Genomic DNA, 27,942 nt, shown 5'->3' on the forward strand with positions numbered 1-27,942 from the left:
AACAGAAATTATGGACAGGTCTTCCCCTAGCTCATGCTAAGCACAAAATGATGACATTTTTGCTCCCCCTCACAGTCAGCCATTCACACCTTCTGATATACAAAAATTTACTGTTCGTTAATAGGGAATATATTTGCCTACCTATCAAAAACACTATTTTCATCCCAGACTGTTTTCCCAAATCTGTGCTCATATATCCAACAGCCTACTCAACTTCTTTAACATGCACCCTAAAGGCAACTGGTCCAAAACTCAATTCCTGGTCTCTCCCTTAAACTGCCACTCCTCTGCCGTCCCAAGTCTCCCTTACTGGCAACTCTATTTTCTAGCTGCTAGCTGAAAACTTTGGAATCATACCTGACTACTCCCCTTTCTCCAACATCTACATCTGACCCATCCAGAAATCTTATTGTTGTTCCTTACAAAATATGAAGGATCTGACCACTTTTCACCACTACCACCCCTGACCTAGCCACCATCTTCCACCTGGATTTTGTAACAATACCCAAGTGGTCTTCTTGCTTCTGTCCTTGTCCTACTATAATGTCTTCTTAACACACACTAGACTTAGCCTTTTGAAACTTAAGTCAGATCATGTTCTTTCTCTCCAAAGTCACTCAGAATAAAAGTCAAAATTCTTACAGTGGTCTACAAGACCCTACTTGAGCTGTTAATCTGTTACCTCCCAGACCTCTTCTCCAGCTACCCTCCTTGCTCACTCTGCTCCAGCCACACACATCTTGCTATTCCTTGAACATGACACTCATGTTCTCAACGTAGGTCCATGCCCTGGCTGTTTTATCTGCCAAGAATGCTCTTTGCCCAGATGCTTACATGGTTTTACTCCCTTTCAAGTCTTTACTCACATATCACCTACTAACCACCCTATTTAAAATGTACCCTGATCACTCTACTTACCATTAGAATCCTCATTTCTCTACCTACACACAGCATTCCCAATTCCTCTTACTCTGCTTCACATTTTGTTTTTTATAATACTTATCACTTTAAGACGTGATATGTTTTTACTTGTTTATGTTTATTATTTATAATAAATATTCCCTTACTCCTGGCATGTAAGCTCCACAAGGGAAGTGATATTGTTTGGTGTACTCATATATCCCAAGAACTTGAAATACTACCCAGCACTTGGTAGGCACTTGATAAATATCCATCGAATTAATGAATGGGTAAATGAATTCAGTACTTTATCAAATAGTGGGAATTCACTGCTGGCATGCATATATATATATATATATATATATATATATATATATCCATTTATACAGCCATTTATCAATAATTTTATCAGTAACTGAATACCTATTCTGTACTCAATGTAGATCCATACTCTATTGTTCCACTAGACAATCTGGCAATTAAAATCTGGGATCACATTTGATGTACTAATCTACAGAGATAAAACAATTAGGATGGAAAGGACATAAATTAAGAGATAAACTTGTTCAGCGCTGTCTGAAATAGTCTATATCTGTGCTGTCTGGTACAGTAATCAGTAGTTACATGAAGTGTTGAGCACTTGAAATGCAACAAGTAGTATTAAAGAACTGAATTTTTGTTTTATTTTATGTTAATTTAAATGTTCAGTAGTCACATGTGGCTAGTGGGTACTATGCTGAACTACACAGCTCTAGTTCATCCCTCAGCTTCTAAGACTTTCCCTAATATATCCAAAGCAGGTTGTTAACCACACTACTTTTTTCTTCTTAAAAATTAACAGTTAGGGGACGCCTGGGTGGCTCAGTTGGTTAAGCAGCTGCCTTCTGCTCAGGTCATGATCCCAGCGTCCTGGGATCGAGTCCTACATCGGGCTCCTTGCTCCGCAGGGAGTCTGCTTCTCCCTCTCTGACTCTGCCTTCCACTCTGTCTGCCTGTGCTCGCTCTTGCTCTCTCTCTGACAAATAAATAAATAAAATCTTTAAAAAAAAAAAATTAACAGTTAGTTATTTTTTATTAACTAGTCTATCTGTGGCTTATGAATGTGTCCTCTTTCACAATTACTATTATTTGGTAAGCTAAGGTAAACCTTTATATTATAACAACCAATTTGCAAAAAAAACCTTCAGGGGTCACCTGGGTAGCTTAGTGGCTTAGTTGGTTAAGTGTCTAACACTTGGTTTCAGCTCAGGTCAGAATCTCATGGTCGTGAGATGGAGCTTCCATGGGGCTCTGCACTGAGTGTGGAGTCTGCTTGAGATTTTCTCTCTTTCCCTCTCCCTCCCTCCTGCCCCTCTTCCTGCTGGCATTCTCTCTCTCTCTCTCAAATAAATAAATAAATAAATAAATAAATAAATAAATAAATAAAATATCTTTTAAAAAAACCCTTCAGAATTTATCCTCTAAATCCAAGATCACGTTTTGCCTACTTCTCTACATGCATAACATAATTTCTGTTACTTTTTAAACTTAATTTTATGGCTCTATTAAGTAAATAATTTGATGAGTGTTGACATAAATATATATTCATGGAACTATCACCATACCTAATGTGATTTAAAGCTCAAATGACCAGAGCCACTGCTGACCCATAGGACATCACTATGCAAATTAGGGGGAAAAGGAACTTCCCACCCAGTAGAAGCTTTCCTCTGCAAGGACACACAGTATAGTAAACAGTAAGTTCAGGGGTGCCTGGGTGGCTCAGTGGGTTAAACCTCTGTCTTCAGCTCAGGTCATGATCCCAGGGTCCTGGGATCAAGCCCCACATAGGGCTCTCTGCTCAGCAGGAAGCCTGCTTCCCCCCACCCTCTGCCTGCCTCTCTGCCTACTTGTGATCTCTGTCTGTCAAATAAATAAAATCTTTAAAAATTAAATTAAATTAAATTTTAAAAAAAAGTAAACAGTAAGTTCAATTTCAGCTCCACCTATTCCTTCAATGGTGCCTTCATATGGTGAAGAACATATATGATCATAAATGGCAGTCCTGAAAACTGGTCAGTTAAATTATTTTTAAAACATATTCTTTGGGTTTTGAATATTACAGTCTGGTTTCCATTTCAAGGTGGTAGACTAGGAATAGATTGTAGTCTCCTCTTCCTACTGCATATCCTAAAATTTTAGAAAGGATTTTTTAATCCATATAACTAGAAAATAATATCAACCTTGGGAGGACCATAAACTTTGAGAAAACACCAGAAGACAAAAAGAAGATGGGATCAAAAGGAAGATTTAAAACTACAGCTCAGGGAAGCCTGGGCTGTCCATATGACTCTTGATTTCAGCTCAGGTCTTGATCTCAGGGTAGTGAGTTCAAGACCCACATTGAGACTGACATTATTGAATGAATGAATGAATAAATAAATAAATAAATAAAGTAAATAAATAAAATAAAGTGAAATAAAATCACAGCTCAAAACGAGAATAAGAGAATACTGCCAAAAATGTTAGGAATGGATACCAAGGACAAGAGAGAGGCTATAGATAACAGATATGTGTTATCCAGCAGCAGGAACAGCCAAGAAGGTGGAACTGAGCACTTGCCCTCTATCAACCTGGGCTACACTTTGAGTCAAAGAACAGCAACATAAGTTGGTTACTTTAGCTGGAAACAATGACTATTAGAGCTTAGCTCAAGGAAACACATGAACATCTTGATACTCCAGATTGCTGGAGCTACCCAACAGGAATGAAGCATCCACTCACTCACCAGAAGCTAGCTTCCAAAGCACCCTGTCAGTGGCAGCTAGCTCTATACCTCCCACATGCTCTTGACAACAAACTGAAATGCAAGTTCCAGCAGCATATCTTGCCCCTGTCTCTAAGCAGCTGCAGGAATGCAGAGAACAGATGGCCAAACAAGAAGGTCAGCTACAAGAACATTCAGTTAGGAATCACTAAGCCCTGGAGAAAGGCCAATAATATTAAAAAGATATAAAACAGAGTTCTTTGCCTTTAAAAAGTCAAGAACTTACACATAGGAACCAAAATTAATAAGATAGTTAAGACTTTAGAGCAACTATAATCCCTATCTATACAGTAATTTAAGGAATATTAAATCTATAAAAATATCAGAAAGTACAGCTATTAAAATTTTGATCACTGAAATCTAATACTCAGTAAGTGGTTCAAATAACAGAACAGTCAAAGAATATTACTGAACTGGAATATTAAGCCAAAAAATTCTTCTAAAATGCAATTAAAAGTGATGAAGGGATGTAAAGTATAAAATAAAAGTTAGGAATCATGTAAAATAGACTCAAATCTTTAATCACCAATATATTAAAGTGCCTAAAGATATGCTGGGGTAAGGAAGGAAAGAGATATTAGGGGTATGTTGTGATAGATGTATTATGACATGAGTCACACTTTAAGGACTAATCAAGTGCTGAACAAGATAAATTTTTAAAACCCACACTTAGATATTATATTAATGTTTCAGAAGACTAAGAACAAAGGAAACAAACCAAAAATTTGGGAGAAATAAAAACAATAGTCTACAGAGAATCTCCTTAATAAAGCACGAAAGAAATAAAAGAGCAAGGAAAAAATGTTAAACCCATAATTTTATACCCAGCAAAACTATCATTCAAGATGAAACTGAAACATGAAGGAATGAGTAAGTTTGCCAATTATAATAACTCTTTGAAATAATTATGCCATCCAAAATAAAACAAAATATGTTTTGAAGTTCTGAGAAGCAATGGTGAAAAAGAAATTCATTAAATTATAGTACTAGTTCTATTTAAGTGTTGATTTTTTATAATGACAGTACTTTTTTAAATAACAATGTAGAACTAAAAGTCCAGATAAATTCAACATGGAAGGAAATGGTAATCCTTCAGGTAAAATCAAAACATATAGAAATTTTGTTTTGTTCAATGAATGTAGAAAGATACTAACTCTGGATACTAATAGAAAATACATTTTAGCTGCATGTGTTAAAAACCAAATAGTAATTACTGGAAAAACACAAATACAATTTATATTTTTACACCATCAGAAAAAAAGAAATAATGGAAGAAAATTAAATCAATCCAACAACAGCAGAAAAAACTTGAAATAGTATTCAAATTTATAACCTCCCTACCCAAATTACCAGGCCCACAATATTTCATAGGCAACTCTTACCAGTGCTTTTTTAAAACTAAAAATGCATATTTTAAACAAACAACAATGGGAAAAATATGAGAAGACACCAGGCCACTTAGGTATGTGTTATAAGCTTTTTCCTTATGTAGTCATAAGGAAAGAAATTTATAAGCCAATCTCACAAGCATCAAAGCAAAAACATTAAACTAAATAAATTCAGCAATCTATTTAAAATAATGTATTATGATCAGGCCAGGTTTATTCAGGGAGGCAAAGATAAATTTTTTCTAATAGTGAACAACCAGTATTATTCACTAACATAATTCATATGGTTCAGGAAAAAAAATAATTTAAATGATTATCCCAAAAACTCAATTGTAGACATATATATGTGAGTGTGTATGTGAGAGTGTATGTGTGTTTGTGTGTGTACAAAAGCTAAGAAAAGAAAGAACTTCCTTCATTTGTTAAAAGGTATCTACCCCTCCAAAATACAGCAAACACAGCTGTAAAAGGTATCTACCTTTCCAAAATACAGCAAATTAGAAATATTGTGTTTAAGGTCAGGAACAAAACAAGAATGCCACTGCTACTATTTAACATCAGGCTGGATATCCTAGCCAATGGACCTAAATAAGTAAAACCATATTAAGTGGTATTGGGATTGGAAAATAAGAGACAAACTATCATTAGTGTCAGAAAACATGATAATCTACTTAGAAAATTAAACAGAACCGAATGAAAAACTATTACCACTAAGAAGAAAGTTCAGTAAGATGGTAAGATGCAAATTCAGCATAAAAAATCAACAACTTTGCCATACATTGACCTCTGTGGTTTTTTAAAAAGTAACTGGGTGGGAGGGATGGTGCTTGGGTGGCTCAGTAGGTTGAGCATCCAATTCTTTATTTCGGCTCAAGTCATGATCTCAGGGCTCTGCATTCAGAGGGGAGTCCTTTGGGGATTCTCTCTCTCCCTCTGTCCCTCCCCCTGCTCACTCTTTGTCTCTAGAATAAATAAATAAATCTTTTTTAAAAGAAAAGTATCTAGGGAGAAAATCACATTCCCAACAGTAACAGGTATTAAATTATAAAGTTCTTAGTAATAAAATTAATAGAAATAAAGCCTCTATGGAAAAAAATTTAAAAATTTAACAGAAACATAAGGCGGCCTGAATAAAGGAAAAAATATACCACATTCATAGGTGAAAACCTTAAAATTTTTTAAAATATAAATTCTTTTTCAAATTAACATCCTGGGGGTGCCTGGGTGGCTGAGTGGGTTAAAGCCTCTGCCTTTGGCTCGGGCCATGATTCCAGGGTCCTGGGATGGAGCCCCACATCGGGCTCTCTGCTCAGCAGGGAGTCTGCTTCCTCCTCTCTCTCTCTCTGCCTGCCTCTCTGCCTACTTGTGATCTGTATCTGTCAAATAAATAAGTAAAATCTTTTTTAAAAATTAATGTCCTGTTATTTATAACAATGAAAACTTGAAACAGCCTAAATATTCATAAAACAAGAATAGCTAAATAAATAATTATGCTCTTTCTATGGAAGACCATGCTGCAATTTTCTAGAATGAAGTGAACTTCCATTCACTAACATGAAAAACTGTCTAAGCCGTATTGTCAAGGAAAATGACAGATATACTACTTACATTAAAATATATATACCAACAGAGATATCTTTTCTATCCCTGTGGAGAAAGGTCTGGAAGCATATTACACATTGTTAATGGTGACCATTTCTAAAAGAAAGGACTAAGGCAGAGACACTGGAGATGGGACTAATCAAAGAGTACTTCACTTTAACCTGTTAAAATCTCATTTTTTAATAAGAAGAATCTATTACTGAGGTGATTTTAATTTTTTTATGTGAAAATTATTTTTTAATGTATGTCTACATGTGGAAAGTAAGTGATCACGTTATAACCAAACATTGCAAGCAAAGTTGCTTTAAACTAGTGAAATCAGTGAAACAACAGACTTAATATAATTTAGGACATTTCTTCCTTTATTTAAGCTATTAATTCCTTTCCTTCATAGTACTAGGGAATCAAAAGAAACTTCACATTATACCATATCCTTTACCCTCTGGTCTTAAAAAAATAAAATGTAATCTTGGGTGGACCTATATTTTTTGTGGCTGTTTTTTGGGTGAAGTTTTTGGGTGTTATTTGCGTGAAGTTTGAGTTACCCATCCAGGATGCTGAGACATAAATTGCTCTGTAATATCTAAAATGGTTGCTCTGGAAACAAGAGTCAACCTCCTTAATGCAATTATCACCATCAGAATGTTAATTTAACAGAATGGTCTTTCTCAAGTCTTAGTTCAATATCCATTGTAAGAAAAGTTTTATAATTAAGAATTACCCATTTTTTAGAATTTTGATTCCCACATTGACTGTTTTGTGATAGAGTGTTGAAGGACGAATTGAATCAGGCTTTTAGTGTGAAATGTAAAACTGTGAAGGCCAAACATATAAACATTTATTTCTTGATAACCACAAGTGGCCTATGATTAAGACAGAACCTGATAATTTAAGGAAAATTAACTTGTCTAAAGTGAGAACAGAGAATAATTCATGAATGTACTAATTTTTCTTTCTCCTTCCCTGTTAGTCTACATTGGTCTTAAGCTATGACATGTACAAACCAGTGGGAAAACATTAACTATGGTTAATGGACTGAATGGATTTATTTAAGAGGCAATATTTAAAGAACTAAAAGCATCAAATTATCTCCACGACACATATATTGGTCACAGAGACATACTATAAAGTACATCATAAATCTTACTTCTTCCCAAAACCCCATCTCAAGCCCCATAGAGATTGAAAGAAACAGCACATTCCAAATCTCAAAGTCCCTTAACCATATTTTTACCTTTCTTTTATCATTACTGCTTTTAATATTTTTCCACTTTTCTAATTAAAGTCTATACTCTAGAGGAAAGGCTGTGGGAGTGGTAGCACATACACTGCTTCAGTCAGTAGAGTCAGGATATGAAATCAGTTCAAACCTCCTCAACTGGGGAAGACAAAGGTGTGTTTTTATTACTTCAGAGAAAAATCCCGAGGAGGGATAATATCTACATTTGCTTTGCTACCCCCCCCATAGTGCCTATTTATGATACAGTAACATTGCAGGCCTTGAAATTAATGTGTCAAATAAATGAATAACAAAAGCAACATCCAAACGAAAATGACTAACTATCCAATGAGGTTTTAAGAAAAGACACTTCTTTATCAGCAGTGGAGAAGTGGTAAGTAGAAAATTGATTTTTAAAATTAAAACAGAAACACTAAGTTCATTATACAACATTCAAAGGAAAATAATGGAGGCTCTTTTGAAAGCTGTTTCCATTTATAACAAACAAAAGTCAAATATATAGGTAGAAGTTGAATCTTCAGGGCTTTCCCTGCTTTAATAAAACAGCTTCTTGGGCGCCTGGGTGGCTCAGTGGGTTAAAGCCTCTGCCTTCGGCTCGGGTCATAATCCCAGGGTCCTGGGATCGAGCCCCATGTCGGGCTCTCTGCCTGGCGGGGAGCCTGCTTCCTCCTCTCCCTCTCTGCCTGCCTCTCTGCCTACGTGTGATCTCTGTCTGTCAAATAAATAAATAAATAAAATATTTTAAAAAATAAAATAAAATAAAACAGCTTCTTGGAGAAATTTTAATCACCACACAGGCTTCCGAATGTGAAGGTGATTTAAATTTGGAAATATCTTAAGGAGGAGCAAAGGATTTATAGTCATTAACTTCCTTTATGTTAAGAATACAGAAATTGAAGAGCTTGAAGACTGTTGTCCAGAGCAGGACCCCCAGAAGTTTTCCCAGTGACTGCACCAAATTTCCTGGTCTTTGACTCCTCTAAAGGTCTTCAGCTCTTTGGGGGCCACTTAACATGCTTCCATTTGCTATCTCTAAAGGTGTTTAATACCCTCTTGCTTTCACTCCCTTCCCTTAGGAATAATTACCAAAATAGAGAAATATTGGGATAGTTGTAGACAAAACGAAAAGGAAAACACAGCCTAAGACTGAACTTGGCAATGTGCTATTTCTTCTAATCTATGTTTTGGAGTCTTAGAGGAGTATCTGCATTTGAACAGGTATGATTGGTGACATTCTGGTGTTTACTGCAAGATCAGGTGAGTGGTGGGTCGATTTTCCAGGTTCAGCACTGCCCAACCAGCCCAAGGCCAAGCCTGCCTGAGATATATTTCTGCAGTCACTGTATTTATAACAATACTGGTTTGTATTTAAGATTACATAATGCTACATAAGAAGTAAAAGACATATATACCATCTTGGAGAATATATCTGTTCTTCTAAGTTTATTAAAATACTAAGAGCTATTCCTAGCTTTTTAAAAACAACAGTATGCTCTTAGAACATTTTCTTACCAGCTTCATTACTTAGTAAAGAATAATTTCATCTGATTTATTTACTGAGCATTTGGAATACTAAACATACTTATATTTACATCTAGGTTTTATCTCAAAAAATATTAATGTTGAAATACTATGGACACTGCAAGGAAGCTTACCAATTTGGTACTGGAAGAATTGCTTGGGTTTGTAGTTAATTTTAATAAAGTGCTTTTTTCCACTAAAATCAAAACAAAATTATTTTTTTCTTGGCAAAATATATTTCTGACTGAGTATTTTGACCATGATAACAATGAAATCTTATATGACCTCTATATTTGTCAAAATTTGGAGAAATGGCTTATCATTTCTACAGTCAACAAAAAAATGAGCATCCTGGACTTGGGGAATGGTAAAAAATGCTTTTGAAAAAAACCCAAATATGTTACAATTAACCAAATTTACCACGTGAGAGAAAAATCCAGCTGGTTGTTACCGTAATGTTCAAGTGGTGACATATATATTCTGCAATTGTTAAGGGGCACGTAACACAATTTTGTTCACAAAATAAAAAAGCTATGGAGGAGAAAAGAACTCCTCAAAGTAGGACAGTTCTGGTCAGAGCACTAACCATGTTAAGACCATTTACATGAGACAAGCTCACCTTCCCACCGACAGAACAGATATCACTTCATTAATTTCATGAGAATAGTAAGGCAAATGACTAACAAATATAAAAGAGTAGAAAAGTTGATATATGTTACTAAATTCTTTTTCTGTACTTTCTAGAGGTAAGCTTGGTGGGAATCTCTCATATTCTAAAATAGTCAATTCTTAATCACTTGTAGCAAAAGCAGTTGAGTTGAATTAAATCCTGTATTTATTTTGGGGGACATTGAAAACATAGATTACCCAAATACCAGGATTGTGGGGAACACAGAGGAGGTATATCTTTGCCTTCACGAGCCTCCAGTGAGATAGGAATACAAAACAGTAAGTTGAAAATGAGCAAAGAAACAAAAAGGTATAAAACAAAGTACTAAACGGAAAATAATTACTTTCTAAAATGTATAGACCAAATAATAAGTGCCCTTGAGGAACAAAGAGAACAATGGAATTTAAAAGTCCCATTTACTGTGGAGGAAAGTGTAAGGTATCTGCTTCTGTTTTCTTAATAGACTTTGAAAGACAAACAAAGTTTAAAGAGATACAAACACCAAAAAAGTCTTGTCCTGGTGCCTTAAGTCCAGCAAGTCTCCTGTGCTGCCAAGGTCTCACTGGAAATTAAGAACTACATATATTTAGAATTGAAAGAAAATACCACTGTTAGAATGTGGTAGAATATTCTGGTAGTATTTAAAGGAAGACGGAACTCAATTAGAAGAAAAGAAATTGCTTATTCTCTTACTGTTTCAGGAGGATTTGAATACCTGTAAAGGTCAGACCAGTAAAAGAAATGTGCTACCCCAGGAATTCTCAACCAGGGGTAATTTCACCCCTCAGGGAATATATGATAATTCTAAATACGTTTTCAGTGGTCACAGCTTAGAGCAGGAAGGGCTACTTGTATCTAGTGGATGAAGTCTAATGATACATAAGGATAAACAGCCTACAAGGCACAGGACAGGTTCCCACAATAAAAAATTATCCAGCATAAAATGTCAATTATGTTGCAGTTGAGAAACCCTGAGTAAGACCACCAAAGGCAGTAAATGGTGAGACTTTCTACCACAACTCATGCAGCAAAACAGGCTAGATAAATGTCAGAAATGATGTTAAAGTTGCAGAGGATGTAATCATAGGAAAATCAAAATTTAGATTTAAGATTTCTTGTGTCAGTAAAGTTATAAAGTTATATCTGGTATCAAAGAAGACTTTTGGGGACATTAAAAAACAAATGCTTTGCCAAAGCTGCATAACCTAAATCTAAACATGAGGAAACATGAGACAGTCCCAAAATGAGGAGGCATTCTACAAAATAAATGTCCTGTAGTCTTCAAAACTGACAAGGAAGAACCAGGGGAATGCTCCAGGATTAAATAAACTAAAGAGGCACCACTAAATCCAATATGTAATTCAGAAATAAATCCTTTTGCTATAGAAGACATTGCTGGGACAACTGGGAAACTTGAACGAGTCCATAGGATTAGATGGCAGTAATGTATCAATGTTAATCTCCTAAGCTTGATGTTTGTGTCATAGTTATGTAGGAGAATAGCCTTGTTTGTGGCAATACACACTGAAAAAGTGGGGATGATAGGACATCAGGTTTGAAACTTACTCTCCAATGGTTCAGGGAAAAAAAAAAATACTTCTTACTTTTCCATCAGTTCATGATTGTATCAAATTAAAGAAAAATAAAACAAATGTTTTTGGAGAAAACTAAACATCTGTACATTTGCTAGCCAAGAAATGATTTATTTAAAAAAATAGCAACATTATGGGGCACCTTAGTGACTCAAGTCAGTTCAGCATCTGACTCTTGATTTCAGCTCAGGTCATGATCTTAGGGTCATGAGTTTGAGTCCCATGTCAGGTTCCACACTCAATGGGGCATCTGCTTGAGATTCTCTCTCTCTTCCTCTGCACCTCCCCCCTCATGTGCATGCTCTCTCTCTCTCAAATAAATAAATCTCTCTTATTAATTAAAAAATAAAAATATAGCAACATTATGGTTTTATTTGGGACAATGTATAACAATCTCTACCAAATCTATATGATAACCTTTTAAATCTTTTATTGAAGAAGGTAGGCTATACATATATACATACATACAATTTTGGCATTGTGACCTCCAGAGAATATCTTATTGAATTTTGAATTTAGATAAAATATTCCTTATCTATTTGGCCATATGAACTAAGCCATTAAGCCATTTTAAAATGACCAACTCTTTCTTATTCAATATGATATTATTAATTTGCCATTCAGTTTAACTTGGCTGTTAAATAGAAAAATACATAGACAATTGTTCCTGTAGTTAGGTCCATATCATACACAGCATAGCAGGTTATATGTAGACTTTAGTTTGGTTTGAACCAAATTAAACAAATAAATCAACCACTCTTAGTGAGGACACTAAGTTGGGTTTAAAAAAAGTAATTTCACACCATCATTATATAGAATCTTTTCGAGAATATTTTAGAAAATTGTATTTAATCCATTCCACATACATATTTTAAACCTACAATTTATAATGCTCCTTTAAATACAGCACTTAGGAAGATTTTCTAGAATTTAACTGAGGTTTTTATGTAACCAAGATTCTGACCTTTTCTGTGTTAATTAAACACCCCTTATAATCATGGTACTCACACCAGGTTTCTCCAATCTCTTAATGTAGTAGACACTATTCCCCCTTAAGATAGAAAATTCCAGAATAGAAAAACAAACAAAACACTGAGAAGAGGGTCACGTGGCTGGCTCAGTCTCTAGAACATGTGAATCTTGATCTCAGTGTCATGAGCTCAAGCCACATGTTGGGTATGGGCCTATTTAAAACAAAACAAAACAAAACAAAACAACAAAAAAACAAAACAAAAAAAAACTTGAGAAGATTTAGTTAAGTCAGACCATCTTCCAGTTCCCAAGCATCTACTCTGACTGCCATATTGATGGTAATTTGTACTTCAAATTCTGTTTTGTTGTACAACAATCTAGAAGAAATGGCAGGTCCCTCCCTCAAGGTGTATATTTCTTGGAGAATCATCCACTTGGTTTCCCAGTACATACAAAAGTTACATTTACACTACCTGTAGTCTATTAAGTGTACAATAGCATTATGTCAAAAAAAACATTGTATTTAATCCATTCCACATACATATTTTAAACCTACAATTTATAATGCTCCTTTAAATACAGCACTTAGGAAGATTTTCTAGAATTTAACTGAGGTTTTTATGTAACCAAGATTCTGACCTTTTCTGTGTTAATTAAACACCCCTTATAATCATGGTATTATAAATATGATTTATAATTTAAATGAGAGATGGGAGAAAGCCTGAGCTCTTATACAACAGTTATCTTGGGAAATAACCCAAGATGGGTCATGTTCTAAATTCCAGGAAGATATGCTGCACAATACCATGCTTGTCTATGAATTCATACACCTGAATTAATAAGCTACATGACCTTGAGAAAGTCGGACTTTCTGGGTCCCAGCTTCCTCATCTCTCATAAAGATATGGTCAAAGGCAAAGAATTCCTTGCTCCTTTCCCTCATTTCATCCACCTGCTACTTGATCCTCAGCCTCACAATCCAGTCATATGTGTGTCAATTTTGGTTATCAGTTTAGGTTTTGATAATAACATTACTCGGGAAATACATTGCCATCAAGAGGTACTTGGCAGTTCAATGTTAGGCAAAATGGACAATGCAGACTTGTTTAAAAAACTCTTAATGAAGCAAGATCTCGTCTAGGAAATCCTATCAAGCTACTGAGGAAGAAGTATGTGCACTTTTTTTTTTTTAAAATAAGGGCTTCCAGGTCTGCCAGACTTTTAGAAGTCAATAGACAATATCTGAGAACAATAGGAGGAAGAGAAACAATGCATTCTCAAAGCATCACATGTGTTTTGACTCTTCTATTTTTCAAAATGGGCGTGACCTTATTTTTTTTTTCCTGATTATAAGGATTTTTACCACATATTGTCTAAGTGCTTTTCAGGAAGCTTGCTCTCTTGATTTTCCCATCAGCAGCATATAGCATCCATTTCATCACATCCTCCCCATACTGGGTATTGAATTCTTTAGAGTCCTTGTTGGTGGAAACAATACTACTTCCTTTTAATTTGAATTTGTAATTATCAGTGAGGTTAAATAGCTTTTCACACATTTATTATAGATCATTTATCTATGTCATTTGCTCCCTTTTCTGTTGTTGTATCTCTTTTGTTCATTTAAAAGAGCTCTTTATATTAAGGATATTAGTCCTTGACTATTTTTGTCAAAAGTATTTTTGTCTAGCTTGCTGTTTGTACTTGGCTCATGAAATTGGGTTTTTCTGTGTAAAAGTTTTCAGTTTTTATAGTCAAATATTGTAGTCTTGTTTTATTGCTTTTTTGTCTTGTTTAAGATCTCCCCCTCCCCACCATCTACCTGTTATCTATCCTATATTCAACTGTTTCAGTTTCATTTTCTTACACTTACATTTTTGGTGCATCTAGTATATATTTTCATATAAGGTATGATGTAGAGATTTAATTTCTTTTTTCCCCCAGCTATTTCAACTTGTGTTGAAACATCCATATTTTTTCTTCTGATTTGAAATGCCTCTCCTTCCCAACCCTCTTATATGTAGGTGTCTATTTTTCTGGTCTTTCTGTTATTTTCCCTTGATCTCCTCCTTGGATATGAACTGATTCTGACACCGCCACCAAAGTGTTTTAATGAATGTGGTTTCAAAATTTATTTTAATATGTGGTAAGGCAGTCCTCCCAGCTTGCACTTCAAAAAATCCTGGCTATTCACTCGGGTTTTTTCCTCCAGCAGCAGTAGGCACTTGCAGTGAAGTGTTGAATATATGTAGGTATTTTTCAAAGTACACAGACTTGTGAAAGCCCTAAAGCAAATAATTGTATAAGAAGTAGTCATCCCCCACTTCAGACACACTAAGAGTGGTCACTGTTCCGAAAGAAAACTCAGAGTCTGGATGGTGGTGAGGGTCAAGAATTTTCTAGCCCACAAGGTGAGTATTTGGCTGGTTCATTGTGGCCACTACAGATTTAAATATGATGAAAATATATGTACATAGTGCATTCTCTTCATTGCATTATTCTTTAAAAAAGCATTAAAATTATCATGTAAGTGGAAAGTATATAATTCAGAAGTTGCCCACCATTTGTAAAGCTGTATGGACTCGTTGAGACAAATCAGATATTTGAAACTTTTAATCACATTCATTTCTGCTGCATTCCCTTAGACTTTGTCAGTCCCTCTTGTTTTTAGCCTCAACAGTCCCTCTTTCCCAAAGCAAGAGTCACTTCATCCCACCTGTAATCACTAAACCAATCACTGACTACCCAAAACCAGGAAGGTTCTCCCACAATTTACTCACTAGTCATTTACTCACTAGTCACATGGCATGGAAATTGCCATTGTTTTTGCCTGTAGCACCTATTAGAAAGTAGAGATAATATAATATTCACTATTGTATCCCAATCCTTAGCTCAGTGCTGACATATATAAATCACTCTACAATCAGTTCCTTTCATACAGCCCAAATCCTCTTAAATTCTCACATAATACTAGTGTTAATACTGTGGAAGTCCAAATCTTATGAAAGTGTCTGGGAACAGAAAGTAAAGTAATCCAGACATAAATCAAGTTGTAGGACTTTAAATATGTATTCATATCATGTGGAAAAACAAGAGCCCTGTTTTTTTCTTCTAATCTCTCTCTCTCATTCTCAAAAAAGACCAAATTCTTCACTTTCTGAGAAACTACAAGTCACTTTCATCTGGTTTTCTCCCTTGTCCACTCTTCTGTTTGAGCTCAGCATTTCACGTGTTCATTTTGGTGAGATTCCATTGTAATACATCACCAGGAACACATGTGTTCCACTGGGACTTTATTCCCTGGAAGATGTGAATGGTGATGTAAATAACAGCATCATTGGAATTTGGGGGAAGTGATGCAGGGAAGAAACCTATGGTGAAATTAAGACAATGTCAAGCAACTATAATCAATATTTCCTTTTGGAATAATGTGGGTAATATTGAGGCCGATAGGGAACTTCAGTGGTATTCATCAGCTGGAGCTGTCGGCAGACACATTTATTAAATGGCAGCTGTTGCTTTACCACTTGCAGGGGAGTGGAGCAATCCTAACTCCAAAATAGATTTCTGAGGATGAGAACATTTCCAGCTAATAAACCATAATAAGAGCCTGTGTATGGTTTTTTCATAAGTATTACAGTACATGAGTGAAAAGATGAGGGGCAAATATTTGCAATTAGACTTGTGACAACAGTTGTCTTATAACACTGTATTTATTTATTTTTTTAAAGGTAATCACTATGCCGAACGTCGGGCTCAAACTCACAACCCCTAGATAAAAAATCACATGCTCTACCAACTGAACCAGTCAGGTGCCCCAATATACCACTATCTTAAAGTAAGTGCTTTAGTCTGTTATTGGAAATACATCTATATCATGCTAATCATAGCTAGAGTCCAACTTCCACTCATTTAGCTATGTGTTGGTTATTCTCTGATACTCTAATGGACATTGTAAATGTTTGTTGATTTTTAATTTGTATTCTTATAATAGCAATATGTGACAAATAAGGTTTAAAAGAATACAGAAAAGCAGACAGATAATCACCCATGGTTACTGATTGTTATTCCCATGTTTATTAAAAAAAAAAATTATGTTCAATCCAATCAATGGAAACTTGTCAGTGATGTTTACTTTCTCAATTCCAAGACATTTATTTTTTTAAGTCCACATTTAATGGATTCAATTTAGCAAACACTTTTTGAGGACTTATTTTGTGCAATGTGATTCTAAAAATCATCCTAAGTCACATCTAACCTAGTTGTCATGTTAATTTTTTAAAATTTACTTATAAATATTAATCAAAATAATTATAATCTCTCACTTTTTGTTTAGGTTCTATTGCTTAGAATAATCTGTGTTACAGGATTTGCCATTGGTGATTTCCATCTTGGTAAGGTATGATTTAACCAGACAAATGTATATAGATTTTCCCCTAGGTGTAAAAATATTGCTCTGTAGAATTTCAAACTTAAAGGAGCAATCAGAAAACTAATTCTATACAGGCTTCTAAAAACTGTAGACTTAAAAACGTCTGCAGGGTACTTGACCCACTGGCCATGGGACCAGTGAGTCAGGACAGACCAGTTTGTTTCCAGTGCACCTGCTGCTGTAGAAGTAAAGTAATTAATCCCTTCCTGTTGTTGCTGTTATCATGAGAAGTGAAAGGGTGGTATGTAAGTCCACAAAGGGGAATCCCAGGGAAAATAGTGAACCCAGCCAAAGTCACAGGATTAGGGGAAAAGTCAACGGTCTGAACAGGAGACTGGAGTTTTTGGTTAAAATTTCCACTGGGGGAAAAAAATATGTGTCCCAAAGTAAAGCAGAATATATTATATCAGTCCACAAGGAAATGGAAAGACAGTATGTAGAAACAAAGTTACTGGGGAAATGGAGCACTTTGGAACAGTGTCTAAGAGAACAGTTTGCCTCCACATGACTCACTTGTTGGGAAAACAGAAAAAGCAAGAACCCAATCATTGGCCAAGCAGAAAGCTCATTTAGTTATCAGAACACCAAGGCCAGCTGCCACAAGAACCCTGATGCTGAAACAAGGAAACAGCTACCACTCAAAACCTTATATTCTCAGAATTAGCTCCAGACCAGCAGAACAATGAAGAGATTAAGAGTACAAACTGAGGAGTCTGCCACCTGCTTGTTAGAGAGCCTTGGACAATTCCCTCAGCCATTTTATCTATAAAATGTAGAGTACATGGATATATGCCTCATGAGGCTGCTAGTGCCTAATACATAGAAACACTCATTAAATATTAGCTACTATATTGTTTGTAATGATCATGTGATAAAAAGGGTAATAGACTGGAATTCGTAACTTCTGCTGAGTGAGTTTTCTTTATCTTAGTACTATCTTCTTTTAAGTGATGAGGTTATGCTAGATAACTGGTTCACCACCCTGGATGCACACTGAAATCACATAAAAGCTTCCAAAAACCTAGTCAGGTCAAATTGAATCAGAACCTCTGGGGCACAGCCCCAAGCATTTAAATTTTTAGAGCATCCCTGCTGTTCCTGATGCACAGAGAGTGTTGAGAACCACAAGACTAAATGACCTGATAATTCCAAGTGAACTCAGAGTTCAGTTTCCTGCTGGGTACTTGTGGCTCCAAGACCAAAGCTGTATAATCATCAACCATGTGAGGCTCTGAGGCTCTGAGTGGAGATACTAATCCTTTCTCTCCTTTGATACTGCTGTGCCCTTTTACAGAAAGATAAGAAATGACATAAGGGAGGGACGCCTGGGTGGCTCAGTTGGTTGGACGACTGCCTTCGGCTCAGGTCATGATCCTGGAGTCCCGGGATCGAGTCCCGCATCGGGCTCCCAGCTCCATGGGGAGTCTGCTTCTCTCTCTGACCTTCTCCTCGTTCATGCTCTCTCTCACTGTCTCTTTCTCAAGTGAATAAATAAAATCTTTAAAAAAAAAAAAAAAAGAAATGACATAAGGGAATTTCTGCGTTTATTTGTTAAAAGGAAATCAGGAGATCATGTGAATGAGGTAGAGGGACTTGATGAAATATAATATATCACTACTTTTACTTTGGAGTAAATTAACCTATACCACAGAGCAAAAAGTATATTTGTTTCGGGAAGATGTTTAGCATGTCAAGTAAGCAAGCAGTGGTATAAGTCCTATGTGTTGACCAGAAATAACTGTTTATGTGTATGTTGGTGGGGGGCGGGAGGAGCGGAAAACACGGTGGTGTGTGTGTCAAGGTATGTGAATATACTTTTGAAAAGATACTGTTTTTGTAGAATACATTTTTTTTCCAAGAGTAGAGATTCATTCTGTTTTGTGCTTACTTCACATGAAACATTCACATTCCTAGGATTTTCAATCCTATCACCTGGGGTATTTGATACAATAGAGTATATATGGACACTAGCATAAGAAAAAGCAAAACATTATCTACTCCATCAAAATTTTATTAAAATTGCTTTCCTTTTACTACAAATAATCCAAAAGTTAGTCATTCATGTAACTTTTAATTATATCCAATTTTAATTATATCCAAATGATCAGACATTAGCATCATTAATAGTCATTCTTGGTTAATAAAGATAAAAGAATTAAATAAAATGTCAAATAAAATAGTCCATGCTATTTATCACAGTAGCAAACCACTGTCTGAAAGTATCAGGTAATTTTCCTTAGACTGTAGCAAGATCTCTGTTTTTTTCTGAAGGAGAAACATGCTGCCAGATTGACAACTCACTACCTAAGCAAAGTTTTGGGAGCCTATGAGACCTCTTACATGGGAAGAGGCCTTCTGTTCCCTTCTTCATTCCTTCCTCCATCCAATGTACATGCACCACCAAAGACTTCTTCAGGGAACACAGATACCAACACCTGGAATAAGTATTTTGTAGGACTCCCCCTTGAACCCACTTAACAAACTGAATGCTAATGACCAAGGCAGAGATCGGCAGAACATGTTTAATGTTACAAGAGAAGGTAGGGTTCTGAGTTGTTAGCAGAGACAACACAAGGAAACCAAACCCCAGTGGGATCAAAAGATCTGGCTACAAAAGCAGCCATAATAACTCATAAAAGCAAATGTTCCATGCCACCCTCTCCCAGTGAATCAACTTGGCATTGTAGAAATCAAGAACCATGGGCACCTGGGTGGCTCAGTCACTTAAGCATCTGACTCTGGATTTCAGCTCAGGTCATGATATCAGAGTCGTGAGACTGAGCCTAGCACTGGGCTCTGTGCTGGACATGGAGGCTGCTTAAGATTCTCTTTCTCTCTCTCCCTCTGCCCCACCCCCTCAAAAAAAGAACCACATTGCCCCATCAATAACTGTGGAAGAATAGTACCCAGACGTGGCTCTTCCTGGATTGCCCAACTCCAGAGGCCACTGAAGCTTCTGTTTCTACGTTGGGATCTGGGAGAAGAAGAGTCTGAGTTCCTGCAGTGTCGCATCCTACAACTTTCACTAAAACATCTCACAGTCATCTATATGGAGGTGTTCCTTGAACAACTGCCTACATTATAAGAAAGTAGTTGAAAATATGGCCTAAAATCAAACCGCCTATGTTTGAATGTCCAACCTACCAGTGGGCATATTACTTCCCATCTACCAACCTCTTTTTTCTCACCTATAGAGCAGAGATAAAGCTAGTACCTCGTAGGGTTGTCATGAGAAATAAGTAAAATCAATAAATAAATTCTGGCACAGAATAATCTCCAGTGTATGCTACGTAGTATTATCATCATCTGTAGATACTAAATAAGTATATATAGCTATATATAAGTATATATAGATGATATATATATAGCTATATATAAGTATATATAGATGATATGTATTATATGCAGCTGTTATCATTATATTATGAATTATATCATCATATAAGAATTGGGATTTAGATGCATAGTCATTGGTAGGAACACCTGGTATGCTGGGCAATGACCTCCAAAATGAACAACATACAGAAACTGGAGATACGTGACCCAAAATTGAGGAGCCCCTAAGAACAGTATAAGCAGCTGGCTTCCTTATGCACCCAAACAAACAACAGCCTGTGACCAAAGCAGTTGGTTTGGTGATGTCCAAACCAGAAGATGATATCTATCAAGACAACATGTGAAAGTTAAGCTTATGTGTGAGGCCCCTCCCTCACCCAAATACCGGGCTGCCCAAGCATGTATCACTTATTAAACAGTTACTGAAACACAAAGAGCCTTGAATATCTCCAGTGTCACATTTCAAGACTTACAGAATAATTAGGAAAAATCTGAGCTGGCAAAACTCTTCCTGGCTCACCCTGGCAAGCAGACCATCTTTGTTTTCCAGTAGCGTGTGTTGTCGTCACAGTAACTATGAGGCTCCAAATACAGGCACAGGCCGTCATTTCCTCATGGACTTAGGCTACCACTGAAATAGCATTATGAATGCAGTAATGCCTCTTCCTTTCCTGTTGTGCTGTGGTACCTCAAAGAATCAGGCCCTAAAATGAGTTACTTAAGACATAAGTATATTAAAGAGATATTAAAAAAAATAAAATCCTTTTATCCCTATAACCATATCACCTATGGTTCGCATGTGTGTGTGTGTGTGTGTGTGTGTGTGTGTGTAAAGACCTTATTTTTACAAAGATCTTTTAGATAAACAAGGCAAGTTGGCCGTAATTTGATTGTCTTAGTGATGTCAACAGTCTACTGTTTTTAATCAAATTGTCTTTCGACTTTAAATCTTCAGCAAGTCATATTTTAAAGAATGCATTTGGCCAGCTCTGATGAGTTCATTTCATGGATTTCCTACGCCTTTTCCTTACAAAGACAAGTAGCAGATAATTCATTTCTTCAAAGTAAATTGGGAAGATTGCAGTCACAATTGTTGCAAAAGAAAAGGAAAAAAAAACTGCAAGACTATTTTCAAGGGTGGACCTGTAAGGTCTTTGACCAGTGAAGCAACAATCATGTTCAATCATCTATGTTTTGGTAAAGGAGGTAGGTGACAGAATTGAAGCAAGAAAGCAAAAAGAGAAAAAGCCCTGAACCTTAAGGACTCAAAGTCAGATCACTTGAGATAATTCTTGCATTTGTTTTAAAAATTTTTAGTCTGTCTTTCACAGACCTCAGAAACACATAAATCACCCAATATTATGCACGTTGACACCATTTCCCAAAAAGGAAAAACCACGCCAACCTTCTTTTGACTTTTCAGTGCTGCTGCGGCTTAAGCAAAGCTCTCAGGGACCGGGATACTGGTTAACGTCCTGTTACTTCATTTCTGCTGGGAGTTTCTCAAGTTCTGCAATCAGCTGGTTAGCAGCCAGCTAGAGCTGCTCAATTCATGTTCAACTTTCCTGATTCTAAGTTCTTCCATAACTCCTGCCTTGCCTTTGAAATCAAACTGCCTCAACTATTGCCATAGGGAAAGGGGAATTCTGCCTGTAGCCTTTCCCTTGTCTGATTAGCCAAAAAGAGTAAGAATGACCATTTAAGGAGAATAAGAACACGAACCAATATATTTTCCTGAGGTTCCTATATTTTTGCCCCAAAGCCTTGATAATGTATTCTATAAGGCCAGAAAAAGTCCTTTTTTTTTTTTCTTTTCTTCCTTCTTTCTTTCTATAGCAAGTTTTTCATTAGAGAATGATAATTCTAAAACCCGTTTTGCCTCACTTATCTCTGAGAAACGTATTCTTTCAATTGGGAAAAATAAAGCAAATGGTCAGGTTGAAGCCATAACTACCCAGCATAACGTTTGTTAGTGCTAAAGCTACTAAGAAACTTCCCTGTTTATAAGACTGTTTCAAATATTTTTCTTAAATTAAATATACAAAATAGTAAGTACCCCATAATATATACACACATCTTTATGATATAACAGGGTTTTTTTTGTTTGCCTTGGAATATACTTTCTTGTCATGTTTAAGAAGAATGAAGAGGATTAAGGACAATGAATTCATTTCCATTAGGTAAGGTTGAAGCTAGTGTGAGATGACCTTTTTTGGTCTTTTCATTTTTATCTGTTACTAGGTTGGTAAAACAAAACAAAACATCTAAGGGAAGAAATAAAGAATGATATATTTAATAGTCTATTTTCTATAGAGGAGGAAGTCTCCATTGCCATACATTACTCAGCGTTGTAGGCTATAAAAAAGAGACACCCAAGCATTACATATAAACACACTTGATCTCCAAGTGCAAATATAGAAACCATAGAACAGCCGATGCTGTGGGTGATTATTTAACCTTTTTCGTAATGATTCTATAAGACAGCAGGCTGCTGAGTGATAAGGGAGGGTTTGAAACATATATTCCATGCTAAATGATTGGCTGGCGCACAAACTGTGTGTGCTTGCAGTACCCAGCAGCAAAGTATGTCCCAAACGAGATTCCACATTTAAACATTATGTTCTTCTGCTTTTCCTATGATCTGTGAACTTGAATTCACAGACTATCTGTATCTAAGAATTTTGTGTACAACAAAGATCAAAATAAACAGAAAACTGCAATTAGTGTGTGATGATAAAGCAATAGTATCTTAAATTTACTGAAAATTCTACCAGGCAGTTGAGTTTTATTGACTCATTTAATCTTCAAAAGTACTCTGTGAGGAAGACAGTATTATTATTCTCATTTTACAGATGAGGAAACTGAGGCACAGAGAGTAATTTGCCCAGGGTCACAGTGAGCGGAAATCTGAATCCAGGCCATCTGACTTGTCTATGCTGTAGGCCTTCCTTGCCTCCTCCTTCATAACAATATCCTTGTATTTTCAACTCAGATTTAAGGAAACAAATTTATTGTATTAGCTAATCTTTCTATTGCTATATATGTTAAAAATAATTAATGTATAAACAAATTTATGTTGCAGTCTTTTAGATATCATACTTCTCTCATAAATCTTTCTGCTAAACTAGATCTCAACCTAAGCTTCCCCCTCACTTCCCAAGGTGCTGCTTTCCTAAAACCCATGTGTATGAAAAAATAAAATGAGACAAATAAGTAAAAATGTGGATTTAGCAAGCTCTGTAAAATCCTGTTTCTTAGGGCATGTTTTATGAAAAAATGTTCATTTTCCAAAAAAGAAAAACACAGTCAGCATTATTTTAGAATGTGCATTTTGCCACCAATTTTCACTTCTAAAAAATAAATTAAAAATATAACTATAGAAAAACCACTGCTAAATGAATATATTGGATATTTCACAAATTTCATTGTGCAATTCCCATAATGATTCTTGCTAAACACTTTTAGAAGGGTAATTTTAATCTCCTTGGCTATCTTAAAATATAAAGAAAATACCTTTCTTTCAGTAAATCCAAAAAAATTGCTTCAAAATCGTAATTCGTGTTTTATCTCACACAGTAAGGCAACAGTTTTCAGTGATTAAAAATAAATCTGAAAAATATCTCTATTTTTAAATATCTAGGGAAAAAAGAAAAAAAAAGATCATAACACATATTTAAATATTTTAATGTTCCGGGACAGATTGTAGTCCATGATGACCCACAGATAGAAGGAGCCATGATTTAAATGAATAGTATAAAAGGTAATTATAAATTTAATCTGGTACTAAAAGATGATAAAAGTGATATGATTTATGGTATTTAGGCAGGTGGATGCAGACACAGGAAAAGCAGGTATATAGCATATATACAATCTTTTTTTTTTTTTAAAGATTTTATTTATTTGTTTGAGAGAGAGAGAGAGAAGGCACCAGAGAGGGGAGGGTCAGAGGGAGAAGCAGACTCCCTGCCAAGTGGGGATCCCGACTGGGCACTTGATCCTGGGACTCCAGGATCATGACCTGAGCTGAAGGAAAGCGTTTAACCAACTGAGCGACCCAGGTGACCCTACAGTCTTTAAATACAATTCTTTCTAGTTTGTTCTCAAGGTCATCATCTCCACAATCAGGTACATGAGCATAGTTAGAATTACTTGTAACTTCTCTATGCATGATAAAACTATGAAGACTTGCCTTGATAACTTTTAAGATAAAAAGTTATTAACTACATTTAACAGTTGCTTTTCTTGATTTTATATCTATTTATACTTTCTCTTGTACTCATCATCAGAAAAGTAGAGCCTAAAGGGTTAATAGAACATCCACAATGTGCATGGGGATAAAAAGCTCTAAAACCAAGTGGTGCTTAGGACAGTGCTTCATTAAACTGTTCTGAATTTAAAGACACAAACCTTACCCCAAAGTACCTTAATCCTAATAAAGCACCAAACTGTCTAAAAAGGAATCACTTCGAAAAGGTAAGGTCAGGTAATCATTGTGAAAGTAGTAGACACTTATCTGGGCTTTAAAGAGTGGACAAGGGTCTCTATAAGAAAGGGGAGGAAAGGTATTCCAGCCAGGGGGAATGAAACAGGCAGAGGTATAGCACTGAAATGCATACTGTGCATGTGTTTGGAGAATGGCCCAAATTCTGAAACATCTGAAGCAGAAGGACACTTGTTGTTGAGTAGTGGGAGCCGAAACTGGAAAATTTAAGTACGTGCCAGATGATGGAAGGTTTTCAAAATACCCAGCCTAGGTGTTTATCACCAACAGAAGCCCCAGAAGATAACTGAAGAGTAAGAGAAATTGGCAGAACACTGTTTTAGAACAATTAACCCCATGGTCATGAGCTAGATGATTTGGATGGCAATGAGAGGTGGTAGGGGAGCAGCACTGTTACAATCCAGACAGAGGGTGAAGGGAAGAGGCCTTAATGTGGAGGGAGATATGGTGGTGGGCTCTAACAACCCTTATGGTGAAGGGGACAGAGTAGATTGCAAAATAACACAGACATGTGAACTTGAACAAACAAGAGAACAGAATCCGCATGGATCATGGAGGGTTTGACTGTACATGTATCGGAGGGAAGCACATGGTCTAACCTGAGCTATTTTTGATCTTCAGGGATGAATTTACAGCCACGAAGACAATGCTATTCAGAAATCAGTTCATCAGGAAACATGGCTTTCACCCAGGGCCAAATGCTATACTCAGTTATCTACACACTGTTCCACTGACTCCCAAAGAAATTACATGCCGAGAACTAATGGCAGACTTTGGCTTTATACATACGTTTGTAAGCCAACAATGTGACCCTTCCTGAGATAAAAACAAAAATGGAAAGCATTTAGTCCTGACTTTTCAAAACTTTTTCAAGACAAAGATACTTCATCTCCGCTAAAGTACCAGGAGTTTCATTCTCTAATACCAAGGTTACCAAAGTGCACTTTGCACTATACTTGTATACATTCATTATATATGATTAGCTTCATTTACTTCATAAACTAGTCATGCAATCAGAATCAGGAAGCACTGTACATACTGAAGTGCATGTACTATTTCCATTTCCTGCACATTCAATATATAAGCTTTAATTAATTTTTCTGAAAATAGAAACATTTACTGAAAGGGTTGATACATTCTTAATTGTCAATGAATCACCTGTTCAAAACCGGTCTTGGGTAAATTCTTTCTTTAAGTTGACAAAATAGACTCAAATAATTCCTTTTAAAATGTACATCTGTATTTTCTCATATATCATCCTTAGATTATTCATTCAAATTATCATGTTCACTTAAAGGAATAAACTTACGCAAATCCAGCCCAACTATAGACACCAGGTATCAGTAAACATATCCTAAAATTCAGCCACAGCTTTTGTCAGAATCAATGTGAAATCAATCACTCTAAGCAATTCTGATAAAATTGCATGGCAATTCATGGAAGGGGAGATAACATACCAACAGAGAAAAGGAGGATTTCCTTCACACTATCATAAACATGCTCCTATACACACATATATATATAACTTAAGAAAGAAAGTTTTTTCTAGAAGATTCTATTTCAGTTTTAAAAATCAGAATCAGTTTTATCTATACAGAAGCAATTACTCAGTTTATTTTTTTTCTAGATCACAAAATAGCACTCTCCCGGGTAGTTTCTATTCAATAACTGCAAAAGTAGTGATTTACTAGCAGTCGTATTTTGTGCCCAGTCAGAAACACTGGGGGTGACTATAATGTAACCAGGTCAGATCCAGCACAAGGTGTACCAGTGTAATCAGAGAATCCAGCAAAGGGAGAAGCAGATAGCAGCAAATCTTAAGCACAGCAACACACACACCATGCAGGACTTTGCTCTCATTTACCACACAAGCTGCTCAGCTAGTTTCAGTAAATGAATGTTATTTTGCTCCTAGGAAAAATCTTTCTTCCATTGTTTAGCCACCTTAATTGTGACAGGAGCTCTGAAGTTGTCCTTTGCCACATTGCTGTTACCTGCCCGAGAACATTAACTTGGCAGAAATATTTTGATGGCTATGAAAACATCATAACAACCTTTGAGCTTAAAAAGGAATTGGTGTAATTCTGAAAGAGATGATGTTACTGATTCCTTCACAATAATCCACGATGATTATGATAATTCCTTAAATGTGTTATCACATAGTGGAAACAGTAAGAATCAAAGAAATCCGACAACACAGACTCTGAGAAAACACTCCTCTTACAGAAGCAGAAATTTCTAAAGAGACTAAATAGCTATTTATTTTGGGCTTACCTGACGGCAGCTTGTTTAATCAAGGGTATGTCCTTTATGGAGGTAGTTTATCCTTTGAAGAACCCAGTGGCTTGTCCCACAGCCCCAGAGAGACTGGAGTCTTGGAAAACTATCCAGCCCAAAAGAATACAGAGGAAAAAGCTTTTCCCACTTTCTTTCCTAGGACTAGCCAACAGCTGAAGTCATGCAGGAAACTGAGTAGAGGGAAGGGAAAAGCAGCTTCTTCTCCCTGAAATCCCGATCAGCAGAAATTGGAGGCTGTTGCCTATCTCCCACCCAGACTTTTGTTTAAAAGTTTTTTCAACTGTTGCTAGGTGTTGTTGGGTTCTGAGATGAGGTTTCTCGTCTTCTGCTCCCTTCACAACACTGTCGGAGCAAGGACTTTGTTGAGGAGCTGAGCTCGCGCATGCTATATTTAACCAGTGTTCTCAGCAAGTCAAGCCTGTCAACAGCTGAGAAGTTGGGAGCCGGCTTTACTCAGTTCCTCGGCAGCTGGGTTATCAGTGGATATAGCTCTGCTCACCCTGTAAAAGATTGCAGGGAAACCGGCAGATCCTTTTAAGGACACAGAGGTAATTATTACTCAAAGCTCTTAAATACAGATTGTGATTTGGGGCTTTAAATCTGAGGAAGAAATAGCAGTTGTCTCGAGCAGAGCAATGTACCGATGCAATATTTTTCTCAAGCAGGCACTCTCAGATAGACGTTCTT

At 36.2% G+C, this 27,942-nt stretch overlaps 1 protein-coding gene across 2 annotated transcripts in view; it reads right to left on the reverse strand.

Annotated features, from left to right (window-relative positions):
* The window catches only part of FILIP1 (filamin A interacting protein 1), a 182,897-nt gene extending 155,297 nt beyond the window's left edge, over nt 1-27,600 (reverse strand). For both annotated transcript variants that reach the window (XM_059400944.1, XM_059400943.1), the window contains exon 1: nt 27,232-27,600. The gene's annotated coding sequence lies outside the window, so the exon portion shown is untranslated. The remainder of the gene's footprint in view (nt 1-27,231) is intronic.
* Nucleotides 27,601-27,942: the final 342 nt, after the last annotated feature.

The sequence above is a fragment of the Mustela nigripes genome, chromosome 5 (assembly GCF_022355385.1).
Source record: "Mustela nigripes isolate SB6536 chromosome 5, MUSNIG.SB6536, whole genome shotgun sequence".
NCBI classification, from domain to species: domain Eukaryota; kingdom Metazoa; phylum Chordata; class Mammalia; order Carnivora; family Mustelidae; genus Mustela; species Mustela nigripes.